The sequence below is a fragment of the Vanellus vanellus genome (assembly GCF_965231255.1).
Source record: "Vanellus vanellus genome assembly, chromosome: 5".
In the NCBI taxonomy this organism is placed as follows: Eukaryota; Metazoa; Chordata; class Aves; order Charadriiformes; family Charadriidae; genus Vanellus; species Vanellus vanellus.
Genome location: NC_138910.1, coordinates 33716935 through 33730338, shown reverse-complemented (window position 1 = coordinate 33730338; position 13404 = coordinate 33716935).

Sequence of the window (13404 nt, the reverse complement as noted above, 5' to 3'; positions counted from 1 at the left end):
AATTCCCCTTCCTGGGTGGGGAGGGGTCATCAGGTGACAGAATAATTGTTTAAATGACAATAAATGGTTGTGGGTTCCTCAACCCACAACAGTGACCTCAGATATTGGTACTATTATGTATATATTACTGTGTGTAGCAGCAGGTGCACTTTAAAATAAATATTGTTAAACAGTACTGTAATATATGACCTGAGTTTAATCACTGAGGCAAATTGCTAGTTTGAAAATCTGACATCCCTGCTGCAATAACTTCTGTGCAAAATACTGTGCAAAATACTGTCATGTAGATAGGATTACAGCAGTGCAATGTTTATCAGTGCATATCTTCAACTACTGGGATGTGATTTTCCACCCTCGCTTTCTATGGGCAGTCACTCTTAAATCTTTGTTTCAGCATGCCATTGTTGGGGCGGTATTGTGTGCTTGGGAGGAGGGCTGCTATTTTCCCTGCCAGCTCTTCATTGTGGGGAGGCACAGGCGTATTGCAAAATGATTGAGTTATGGAAAGAAAGGTGTCCTCCATGACTAGCAGTGCTGTAAAGGGACATGCCATGGCTTGTCAATGTAAGCTTTAAGAGTGATAACACATGATGGTAATATCAGTAACCAAGTATTTGGCACCAAATATATAATAATAAATAGCTGCACACAAATATGTTAGAATACCTGTAGCAAGCTATAATATTTTCATCTTTTCAGCAGAACTAAGATAAAATATGTTAATAATCTGGTTCTGGGAGCAAATTCAGTAAAAGTTTTAACCCTCTCTCTGTCAGTAACTCATATTCAGCAGTCTACTTTAGTCCAGTAAAATCACCTAACCAATGTTTAATATTATGAATGTTCTTAAATCTGTTACTGGCCATAGACTGTATTAAAATGAATCACTGAATTGTAGTGTGCAGGAACCTGGTTCGCAACTTACAGAAGACTCTTTTTTTAATCCTCTTAGACATCTTAAGTCTGAATTCCTCAATGCCATTTAAGGCTTTCACTTAGTACAGTTCTGTCTTCTGAAAAATAAGTGGAAAGCAGAGTTAAGCCAACACCAAATGTGTCTGAAAATCTCATACTTAAAGTCTAAGTATTTTTTTCATATTAGCATGACAATTCACTGCTGTAGAAAATGTAATGAAGAAGGGTATGCTTTTTAAAGTGTCATCTTTTCTGAACAAGTAACTAACACAATTTTGCAGACGTGGTTATTTGGAGGATAAATTAGTATTGCTATGACACTTAGATACCTGATGAGAAAGAAAAATAGACCTGTTCCAAGTTGCTGAAATAGAGGAAGAATACAACCAAAGACCTAAAATTCCTCTTGGGCTTTGTATCTCTTAAATTATAAATTAAAGGAAAAACTTTCAACTTTATCCTTTATCACAAACCACGTATTAAGTTAGCTATGCGTGTATAGTAACTCAGTAACAATGACACATGGCCTAAGGGTCTATAGAGAGTTAAAAGACTACATCAGAACCATTTCTGCTTCCTTGTGTAGGCTGCTCAAACCTTTCATCTTTGCCTGATCAAGTAAGCAGGGCTGTATGGGGCAACTTTCCTCAAAGCAAATGGGCATAGTTAACGACCTCATGATACGCAGCTGCTGAAGACCAACAGCAAGATATTCCTTTCTTTCTGCAGTGATGGAAATCATGATTCTTCCACGTTAATTCTTGGTGGTAAGGTTATAATATGTCTTTTAGGTATAGTATTTGTAGCACCATGTGATTTAGATCTTAACTTGTGATTTCATCTTTTCAATTCTGGAAAGAACCACAATAGTTACTTGGGGGGTTTTGTTTTGTTTTGTTGGGATTTTTTTTTTGCACCCCACCCCACTCTGGGTGTGCTTGGCACTCATAGGGAAAGTTCTAACCTGAATACCTATTTTAGCTGTGTTTTGGGGTAAGTCAAAAGGAGAAACAATCTGGAATTCACTAGTGAGCCTCAAATGCAAAAGACAGCTTGTGTATCAAGTCAGACCAATCCAGTGGATAAACAGGAATGTTCAGTTGCTTCTAAGTAAAAGTTCAAAGAAAAACAATAAACATCTTATTTTCTCCCCCTCCCCCCAATTTCCTTAAACCTATGTTATCTAAGACTACTTCCCTCTTTGACGTTCTGTTTTACAGTTTAAAAACACTGTAACAAATCAGAAGTAAACCATAATGTTTCCTGCAAATTCTAAACTCATCAGATTTAGTTGTTTAATAAAATCATGTCCAAGCACAGTGTGACGTGCTAAAGATTGTGTTATTTCAAACCCCTGTGGTTTATAGCCCACAATTCTTTGATAATTTATCTAAGATAATTTATCTAAAGCTCCCTTTAAGATTCCCCATGTTATCACTGAAAATATTTCTTTTTTGTCTTTAATTACTGTGACAGTACTGTGGCAGACTGTAGGTTAAATGTGTTATTAAACAGGTCACAATTAAATGTATGTTTCAAAGGCATAGTTCTGTACTTTTTACACAGAATTGAAGACAAGTATTCCATGAATTAATCCTGTTTAGTAGTGTAGGTCTCATGGTTCAACTGTAGCAGGACATCAGTGTCCTGTTGCAGAGTTGAGAAAAGTTAGTAGACTTGGAAGTAATGCATCATTACTTTTTTCCTATGTGTAGCAGCACAGAGTATTTGTATCTAGCATTGTATATGTATAGTTGTTCAGAAGGAATCTTGTGATGGCACTTGCGCTTAAATAGAATCTCCTCACAGCAGGCACTGTCCTCTGGCCTAATAGAAAGGCAAACCTTCATACACAACAAAGGTAGAATTTGTTTAATGTGGAAAACTATTGCTGTTTCCAAAAGAATCTAAAGTTAATCAAAACCAGATTAACTTTAAATCTTATTGATTGCTCTTTCCAGTAAATCTGCGTCTATCTTACTTGTAGCATGAATTGTTCATAAGTGCAAATGATTATAGACGCTTTTTTCAGAAAAGAAGACTACCTTAACAGCAGACTCTGTTCACCATTATTCTTGGTTAGTGTTACATGCCTGATGACATCCCACACATACATCATGAAAAGCTTTTGGAGAGGTTCTCTATTGGTCTAATATGTTCCTTTACTATCAGACAGTCAATCAGCCAGCATGTAAAATGCAAATAAGAGCTTACAAATATCCCAACAGCCTTTTCTACACTTAAAGGACATTTTTCAAGGAACTTGAAACTGCTTTGTCTGAACAAGTTGTTTTCTCTAACATCTCTTCTATTTTGCAGAAACAGCCATGCTTTTTACTACTTATTCTGAATGGGCTTTTTAACTAAAAGCATTTCCCATCAGCTGACCTTTATTTTACCACTCATCTACTACTTTTACATTTTAATATGATGATCTGTAATGATAATGTTGAAGGATGGAACCACTTCCTAAGGCAACTTCCTTTTGAAGGATTTTAGTTTTTATATTGATGAACTAAATGCTTAAAAGATGGAAAACAAAATTTCTTGAAAAGAATTAATATACACTAGCTTTTTATTATAGGAGAACAGGGAGATTATGGGCCAAATGTTGTAGAAGATCCCAAAAGCCTGTGCAAAGTAGAGTGACACCTGCCTCCAATGAACAGGCCATTTTTGTGATCAGGCCATTCTACTATATTATAGAATCATCTCTCTTCCTTTCAGTAATAGAAAAAAGTCTGAATAACAGTTATATGTAGCAGTACATACTTTAGAGATATTTTTAACTCTCTGTGGTCATATACTGTTAATTTTGCTTCCAGCCACATTAGTAATCCGTAATTGACTCAGATTTATGAATGCAAGTTGCCTTCATTTTCAGTCATCAAGTTTCAGGGAAGCTGTTGTTAAAGGAAGCCTGAGCTTTGGTTTCACTCTATGACTGGACTGTGGTTTTCTGACTGATGTGTTTTATTATGGGTTTATGCTAATGACCTGCAGGCTGGAGTCTTTAAGTCTGTAAGTAAATTACATCTGCAGCCCTAGGAGTTATCACTTAGGGAATAGGTGTTCATCTGACAAAACAGTGGAGCAGGTGACTTCAGTGGATACCAGTTTTCTGGAACTTCCCCTAAGGTAAATGAAGAAGAGAAAGTAAAGTTATTACAAAGGAAAGAATAGGAAGCACATGACTCAGAAGAGGCTGTGAGCTGGAGGAGGAGGACTGTTAAGATCTTTGATACATCTTGGAGTGGCAAGAAAAGGCATGATGCAATCTCCACCACCCCCTTGTGTTTGCTATCTGAAGTAAAAGGACTGCAGCTTTTGGGAACCTGGGTAAAGTTGATGTGTTGGTTTGCTTTCCAGTATTATTACTAAGTCAGTCACTGTAAACATAGAACCTATGAAGCTGAATCTTTAAGAAAGGAGTATATTATGAGCTGTTTGAAGTGTTTTAGGAATCGGTGCTTTTCCTGGAGCACTACAGCTGCTAAGCTGAACTTTCTCACTCACACAAAGTCAGTCCTAAGGAATATCAAAAACACTGAGAAATGATGACTGGAGCCTACAAAGTCAGTAAAGCTAAAGTCTTACAAAATTATATATGGCGGTAATATTTCAGCCTAATGTTTCATTCCCCTTTCTCCTTTGAAAAACACAAGATATTTTCTGCTAAAAAAAAAAAGTGACACTTTGTCATGAGGCTGAATCTCTGTTGACCATATTTTGGGTAGTCCTCAGTGCTGAAAATCAGAGTGCTTGCGCATCAGACTACACTGTCAGTAACAAGACATGGTGCATGTCAAAGGCAAGCGTGGTTCAGTACATACAGCTTTTCTTAAATAATTCATATCATAGAATATCTCAAGTTGTAAGGCACACATAAGGATCATCGAGTCCAGCTTCCCGCTCCTCTAAGTACTGCCTACTGCTCTTTTATTGGATGGAATATTGTAATTATTCTGGACATGTCTCAGTTATTTCATTACAGTATGTCCTTTAAGACTTTTTTTCTGTTCCGTTGTTTCCCCCAAGATTTTCTCTTAAATGTTTCCAAAACGACAACAAAATCAAAGGCTTTTTCTTTCTTGCAAACTCTCTCTTCCCTGTAAACTGACAGATTCCTATGCACTGAAAGGAAACAAGATTATCTTGAAATTCATCTGTTTCCTAATATTTGCAGCTGTTTCCCTCCAAAAAGCCAAGACACTTGTCATAACAAAAAGGAGTGCTTTCATTGCATCAATAGTAAATCAGCAAGAATTATTAATGTACTGAAGGGGGAAGTTGTTTTTTAAGAATTATTCACTGATTTTTATCCAATATTAATGGAATACATAAGAAAACATTTTTTGCATCTGTGATCTTATTATTTGTCTAGATGAGAAAGTAAAGAACGGAACAAGCACTGAAATTACCAACGGTTTAAAAAGTCAAACAAATATCTTCTGTTTATACTCATTAACATAATGGTGAAAAACAGACTCTAGAAACTTAGAACTCTGTAGTGCAAATCTTCTCACTATTCCAATAAAGCTTGGCTTATAAATTAAGAAATTGGGTTAACTGTGGCTGATTAAGGAAATAAATAGCATTTAGCATCTGACGCTTAATTCAGAGGCTGTCATCACCTGTCCCAGCTTCAACGTTCATCAGACTGTCCCTAAAGGCTCAGTAGGTTTATCTGGTGTGTAATGTGCATTCTTCTTTCGGAAATCTTCCATCTGAATTAATATTCAAATACAACTTATTCTTCTAGTTCACAACTGGTTATTAAAAGTGTGTACAGTCAAATATTGGCATCCAGAGTGTATTCTACACATTCCAATTTGTTTCTTACGTTGTTTTAAACTCCTGAACACTGTCTTTCCACTGCCCTTTCTGCAAACAAAGATACCAGCAACCCTTCCCACCTGCACACTATCAACTGTAAACAGACTGTGCAGGCTGGAAGAGTTTGCCAGATCATTTTAACCACTAAAGAAGCAAACAAGCTATAGCACTGAAAAATTGTGGAAAAGCAAGTATGTTGTCATTTTTTTGTCACCTTTAACACCTTTTTTATTACTATGAAGTATGCAAGTTCCATCTGAGACTAGAGCGCTGTTAATTATTTGAGACATGTGAAGGGGGGAAGGGGATTCCTTGCCCAAAGAATTCATAACATAAATAGTTAAAGCAGAAAAAGATTAGAGAAGGAATAGAGCGCAGACAAATGAGGTGACTTGCCCAAGATCTCATGGCAAGGCAAGAATTTAAGTCCAGCATCTTGACTTACAGTTCAAGAACCTGTTCAGCTAGGTGTGACAGACAATACAAGTGTTTGGTTTTGCTAAACAGAATCCTAGTTTTAGCTTAACGTGGCCCACTTGACTAATTAAAGTCAGATTATTTTTTGAAAAGTAACATGTACAGCTGCAGTTACTTCAAGTTCTACTACTTCCCTCTCAGCTATCACGTGTGTCACTACATCAATCCTGCAAAGACAGCTATAGCTTATGTAACTGAAAGAACTATCCTCAAAGCTAAAAGAGCCACGGAAGTCCTCACTTCCTCCACTACCTATGAATGGAGCAATCCTGAGAAAGACTGAAAAAAGATTAGTGCCTTGGGCACAAACTAGTGAAGAATTTCATTAAAGTCCTTCTGTAGTCCTTTTTTTAGGTCCAAGATACGCTGTTACACAGAAGAGTGGCAAGGCAATTGGGCTTTGACTGACAAAGAGTCTGTTCTAAGTCTCAGTGAAGTATTCAATCTGGACTTCAGAAGACTCTTTTCTTGTTGTACTTTCACTTCTAAGAGCATATCTGGAAATTTTCTCTGATGTCCAATATGCTGGAGAATAAGTAGTGTGTCAGTCCTGTCTCCCGACATTGAATCACTTAATCCTAGCATCATTCCATCTATGCTTCCTAACATTCTGGCTAATTTATAATATTCTAATATTTGTGACTGTATCACCTGTATTAAATCACATTTTTAAATTAAAAATAGTGCACTTGTTAAAGTTGTAACTTTCTTGTCCTCAGCATGAATTGGTAACAGTGTTATGTTCAGGCAAAGCAGTGAAATTGAAAAAGAACTTATAAGCATTTTTTAAATTATTACAGGTCAATAATAAGCAACTTTTCCCTACTGCTGTTATACAGTGATAGCTCTCTTGTCTCAATTTTTATTTTCCAGTGCTAAATTAATTTAACAGTCACTTCAGACCTCAATAATTGACTCACATTAAATGCACAGCTAGGAGAGTTCTGGAGGTCTGCAATAAAGAGGTAGAAAATGCAGTGCTCACTGTTAATAAGAAATTGTTTTTCTTTGCTTTATTGTGTTATTATGGCTGCAAGTAGATGGAAATACACAGCAACGTGAAAAAATACAATACATATAAAAAGAGAAGACTGGCCAGTCGGGCATTTTGGTCAGGATTTTCAGAGAACTCTGGGATTGGAATGCCTAAATCCTGTTAAATTTCCATTGGGTTAGTGGATATCCAACTCTTTTACATAGTTTTGAAAACCTTAGTCCTTTTATTAACGCTCTCCATGAAGTTACACAGGTGAATATTTGGTTTTTCAGTTCATGAACTTTTTTTCTAGAAAAAAAGGTGATACAAAGTTTACATTTGTACCATAAGACAGATGAAATCATAGAGCGATCCCCATTGGCTTTACTGTGCTTTGGAACAGAGCTTTTCAAATAAGATCAGGGAGCTTTACATGGAGGTAGAATATGATGCACTAGAGGAATATCGGCAACATGCTGCTGATTTTTATCTTGCGAAAATATGGTAACTTAAAAGATCAGGGATATAGCCTTCCTCGGATCCAAAGCATTTGCTGCAGGTGCCTTTCCTATTCTCTTTTTTTTTTTTTTTTTTTTAAGAATAACTGGATTTGTAACTCAGGTGTTTGAAGTAAATGTCTGAATTGTAATGAACCCAGCCCTGAGTGTGATGGTAACATGATTGAGAAATAAATATACCAGCACAACTTAAATATTATAGCCTCTCACTTTGCTTCTGGGACAGAAAAAAAAGGTGGTTTTCCTGGAGTGATTTCTTGTTTGCTCTCAGGGCAAACTTTCTTGATATTGTGTTTTCCTATACTCCAAGAAGAGAATGGAGTTTCTAGCAGAAATCTATTTCATATAAAGAAAGAACAACAAAGAATACCTTCAAACTCTACTGTAGAGAGTGTATTTCATTCTAAGATGCTTCTGGAAAACTTGATAGCATGTGTTTCCTCAAAGGCAAAAATGCAAATATAGCCATCCAGAAGTAACTCTTGCTTTTGGTGTGTGCCACAACTGGCCTTTCTAGAGCCAGTGCTTATTCCAGCTCCCTGTCAGTCCTGCAAGCCAGAGATAAGATATCTCTCTTTTAGCACAATGTTTAATTTTTTGTTTGGGTTTTTTTTTTCAGGTTTCTGTTGTCTGCCAGGATTGAGTACAGCATGATCTTTTAAAGTTTCTCAGTGTACTGAATTCATTGGATAAACTGGAGGTACCATCCTGACTTCCAACGTTTTTTTTCCCAGTGACACCTCAATGATACAATGGCTTTATGCCATCCTCAGATCTTCTGTGTTTCAGGATGATGCACTAAAATGCCTTTCTCCATATAATTTGAAGCAGCCCTTGGGCTAACTGTGCCCTGCCCAAAACTCTTTGCAGAACACCTGTGATCTCTGTGTGTTCATAGTCTTATGCCTGTGTCAGTAAAAACCAGGTGAACTATGTACATTATACTTAATTGATCTTTGTTTTGGAAATTTCTTCAGGTTTTACTATATATGTATGATTTCAGTTGCATGTAGGTACTGGAAAAAGACTGCAGCTGAACATGTTTTATGTTTAAAAGAAGAGTTCTTAAAAGGTTGTATGTCATCCTATATATAGAGAAAGTGACTGTCATGAGCTATGACACTGCTTCAGTGTAGACTTTCTTTGTCCCAGCTCTTATTTCACAATATACATATTTTTCCAGACTTGTTTTTTCGAGGTGTTTTTGCAAACCTGGGGAAGTGGAGGGATATTTAGGGAAGAGAAGTTTCCAGAGTATATGATAGGACTGGCAGAATGAATGAAAATGAAAGTCACAGCAGCTCAAGAGAAACTGCTGAGCAGAAGAGGGACCAGACAGGCTGGCTTCAGGGATGGGGAATCAAGATGCTTGGAGCCAGAAAGAGGGGTGCTGCAAGGAAGAACACAACTGGTTGATGGAAATCAAGACTGAAAGCAAGGATGTGCTTGAGGGTGCACCCTGGGCAGGGAGGGCTGCTCCCCTCTTATCTAATTCTGTTTTACCTTGTATCTAAGATTGGTTCTGTTACTGGATTTTGTGCTTTTTGGGTTTAGCATGTTTGTTAGCTCATTTATTGCTTTATTGTGCGATTCCTTCATGCTTTTCCACTAATCAGTTATGCAAGTTTCCATCTTGCATATATCTAACACTGGTTCCTCAAATGATGAGGAAAATAGGCTTTTTATAAATCTCCCCCTGCAAGGCAGTGAGAAAGAGTCTTCCAACAGGAGAGAATTTCTTCAGATGCAGCATGGTGGAGTTCAGGCTTTTAAACCTGAAAACATGGATGAAACATAAAGAGGAGGACACAGAAAGCAAGAGTAATATTCTTCTAGAGTAAAAGGAGATTCCTTCCTATTTCCTCTTGTGGGGACATTTTTGAAGATTCTCCTATGAACTTATAGAAGCAGCTTCTTGTTTAATTTTTTATTAATCAGGATTTTTACATGACTCACATGTGATTCCAGGAACTGATTGTGGGTGGTTACCCTTAGCAACCTGTCATTTGCCTTGGATCACCACATAATGACCCCAGTGTATGTAGCAGGTGTTCTCCATAACTGTAGGAAAGCAAAGAGAATACTACAACAATATTATGCATTTAGCTAAATTGGAAACAGCTCTTTTTCTTAAGGAAATTACTTCTACTTTTTGCCTTACAACCTTGTCTTTCAATGCCCTGCAGAAAAAAAACAATGAAAAAAAGGCAAGAACCGATATAAAACTCAGTGCTTTGTGACTAAGCTATACATCAGTGAATGGACTGGCTATGTGAAAAAAGGTTGGGGTTTGTTTTTTTTTTTTTAATACCCAAACATAAATACTTCTTATTGGTGATTCAGACAAAACTAGTATTTTTTTCCAGGAGAAACTTGTTTTATTACAGATTGCCTTGCCATTGGAAGGAAGGGAAAGCAAACACTTTTGGATTCTGAGTAAGGGATTTTGAAATCTCTTGATGCTTAATAATGAATCTGGCCTCTTTCACTGGCAGTCATATAGAACCCTGCAAAAGAGACGTGGGAGTGGACAATCTTGCCTCTGAATATCAGATTCCCTGGAAGCCTTCACAAAACTGAAGATAATAATGGGGAAAGAGCTAGGGGATGTATGTGAACTGCTTCAAGGATATTTCAAGTCAGACTGACTACTGATTCATTCCTTTCCTTCTCTGACTCTTTCCTGCTTCAAAGCAAACACATGAAAAGTGACATGCAAAACTCCTTCCAGGCACGCAGGCTAACAGGAGAGTCCTTTTTAGTACTGTCCCATGGGAGCCACTCTTGTATGGAGGTAGCCTGAAGGCAAAGAAATTTCTTCCTACTGACTCTTCCCCAGGCAAACTGGCCTCTGGGACAATTCTGAGATGAGTTTTTGGTTGTCATTTTTGCCTTCAGTCAGAACAAGTCCTTTGCAATTGAAATTAACAGCAGAAAACCAGAGCATGGCCCAAAACTTTGAAGGTCTCAGATCTGTTGTTTATCTTCTAGATTTCCATCCAGGGTTATTTAATTTACCATTTCTGGTTTCAAAGTCTCCCTCCATACAGAGGCGTCTGCACTTTTACTAGCCTTAAAAGCCGAACTGGACAGGCTGGAGAGTTGGGCAGAGAGAAACCTTATGAAATTCAATAAGGCCAAGTGTAGGGTACTTCATCTGGGGAGGAATAACCCCATGCATCAGTACGGGTTGGCAGCTGACCTCCTGGAGAGCAGTTCTGTGGAAAGGGACCTGGGAATCCTGGTGGACAACCAGGACTCCCAGGTGTCCAAGAAGGCCAATGGCATCCTGGGGTGCATCAAGAAGAGTGTGGCCATCAGGTCGAGGGAGGTCATCCTCCCCCTCTACTCTGCCCTGGTGAGGCCACATCTGGAGTATTGTGTCCAGTTCTGGGCTCCCCTGTTCAAGAAGGATAGGGAACTGCTGGAGAGGGTCCAGCAAAGAGCTACAAAGATGATTAGGGAACTGGAGCATCTTTCTTATGAGGAAAGACTGAGGGACTTGGGTCTTTTTAGTCTAGAGAAAAGAAGATTGAGGGGGGATCTTATTAATGCTTATAAATACTTAAAGGGAGGGTGCCAGGGGGATGGGAACAGTCTTTTTTCAGTGGTGCCCAGTGACAGAACAAGAGTAATGGGCGCAAACTTGAATAACTTGAATATAGGATGTTCCATCTTAACATGAGGAGGAACTTCTTTACTTTGAGGGTGGCAGAGCACTGGAACAGACTGCCCAGAGAGGTTGTGGAGTCTCCCACTCTGGAGACATTCAAAACCTGCCTGGATGCCGTCCTGTGCAACTTGCTGTAGGTGACCCTGCTCGAGCAGGGGCGTTGGACTAGATGATCTCCAGAGGTCCCTTCCAACCCTGACCATTCTCTGATTCTGTGATATGGGAACAGCTTGTCCTTCAATCTTAAAGACAGTCACTTAGTCACAAGAGTGGCCTTGAGACCCTCCCCCCGTGTTCATATGTATGTCTGCCCTTCATGTTGGTCAGATTTGAAAAATGTCACTCAATAGGACAAGATGAACAACTAAAATAATAAGATTGCGGGGAAGGGGGTGGGGTGTGGAGTGGAGGAACTTAGATCTTTTCAGTCTAAATACTGGCTAAATAGTCTTCTTCTGAATTCAAGCATTTAATCAAATAGAGAATTGTATTTCAAGTCCAGCGCTGTTAAACTTAACTTTCTGTAGTGGTTGTATTTTGTGGGCTCAGAGTCAGAATGTTTTCACTTTACAAGGTCAACCTTTTGAAAAAAGCTTCCTTTGCAGTTCTCCATAGGCACCTGCTATTGCTGTCTTTATTCAGGAAAAAAAAAAGTTTACTTCTGTGAGAACTGAGTGTTCAGCGTCTCTATGGAGAAGACTTGTAATCTACTTTTAGCAAATTAAAATCTAATATGGTCTGTCTATATTTCTTTTATGCCTCAGGACAAATTAATGTTAAAGAAAGCCTTTGAAATGAAAATGGTGAGCCCTCAGATCAACCTACTTGTAGTGGTTTTATTTCAGGATTCATTTGGGAATTGAATGCAGCTGTTAAATTACTGGTAGGTAAAACATCAGTGACAATTTGCTTGCAGTTTTCTGCACATAGATTTTCACTCAGAAAAGTATAGTGGGATTTAGAAAAAGAAATTATGAAAATAACTATAGGTGGTCTTTTCCTTAAAGTTTTATTTTATTCTCCAAAACTTTAAGTTCTATTAATAAAGCAACTACAATCCTAGAAATCCATATTAAGAATAGTCTATAATTACTTTATTTAAAGCCATGTAGACTGGGGACAGGTCAGGTTAAGCTTCCTGTGTAGTTTGCTGTTCAACAGAGGCAGCCTTCACTGTGCTGTAAGATGGATAGAACTTGACATGAAATTCATTTTCATGTGTGAGGTGTAAGCAGCAAGGCCCAGTAGAAAGAGGGAAAGCAAGTATGTTTGTAGATTGACCATTGTCTCAGTGTGAGGAGATCCTCCCATGCCCTTTTCAAAGGTTTTGTCAGCCTAGAGGAATCTTAATGAAGGGCAAAAAGTCCAGCAGCTTGCGTGGGAGATAATTCACTTCTTTCCGCAGAATATCCTCTCATAATAAAATTCTGCCTTCTTAAGGATCATTACTAGACAGGCTGCTTAGGACATCATGGCCCACCAGGAGCGTTTCCAGCTTCTGCCTCTCAACTACTAGGACACTGATTTTCAGAAATGTGGAGGGGGAGGCCTCAGCAAAAGTGACCTCCTGTGTATTTCTCCTGATGAGAAGCAGTGTTTTCCTTCTAGACTCACCATCACATTTTCGGGGCGTAAAGAGAAATGTTACTTTCAGCGGTGGCAAATATTTATTCACTGGGTCAGTGTATGTCATGAAATGAGGGGGGTTGAGAGGATGTCCCAGTTGTATTTTGCTATTTTTGAACTGAGTTACCATATGTTGATCTGATTTCTGTACTCTAATCAAGCTATTCCTGTATGTGGTGTCTGACAGCAGAACTGCGGAATGTAGATTGTCTGGTGGTATTTAATCACCTTATAATCAACTTTTGAAGTGGCTAAACAAAGTAGAATTCTAATAAGGAAAAAAAGTATCAAAAAAAACTTCCTTTTTTTTTTTGTTCTATTTCTTTATATTTATAGTTTACATACTTGAAAGTTACCTATCTGTGAAGCAGAAAAGTGCCTTT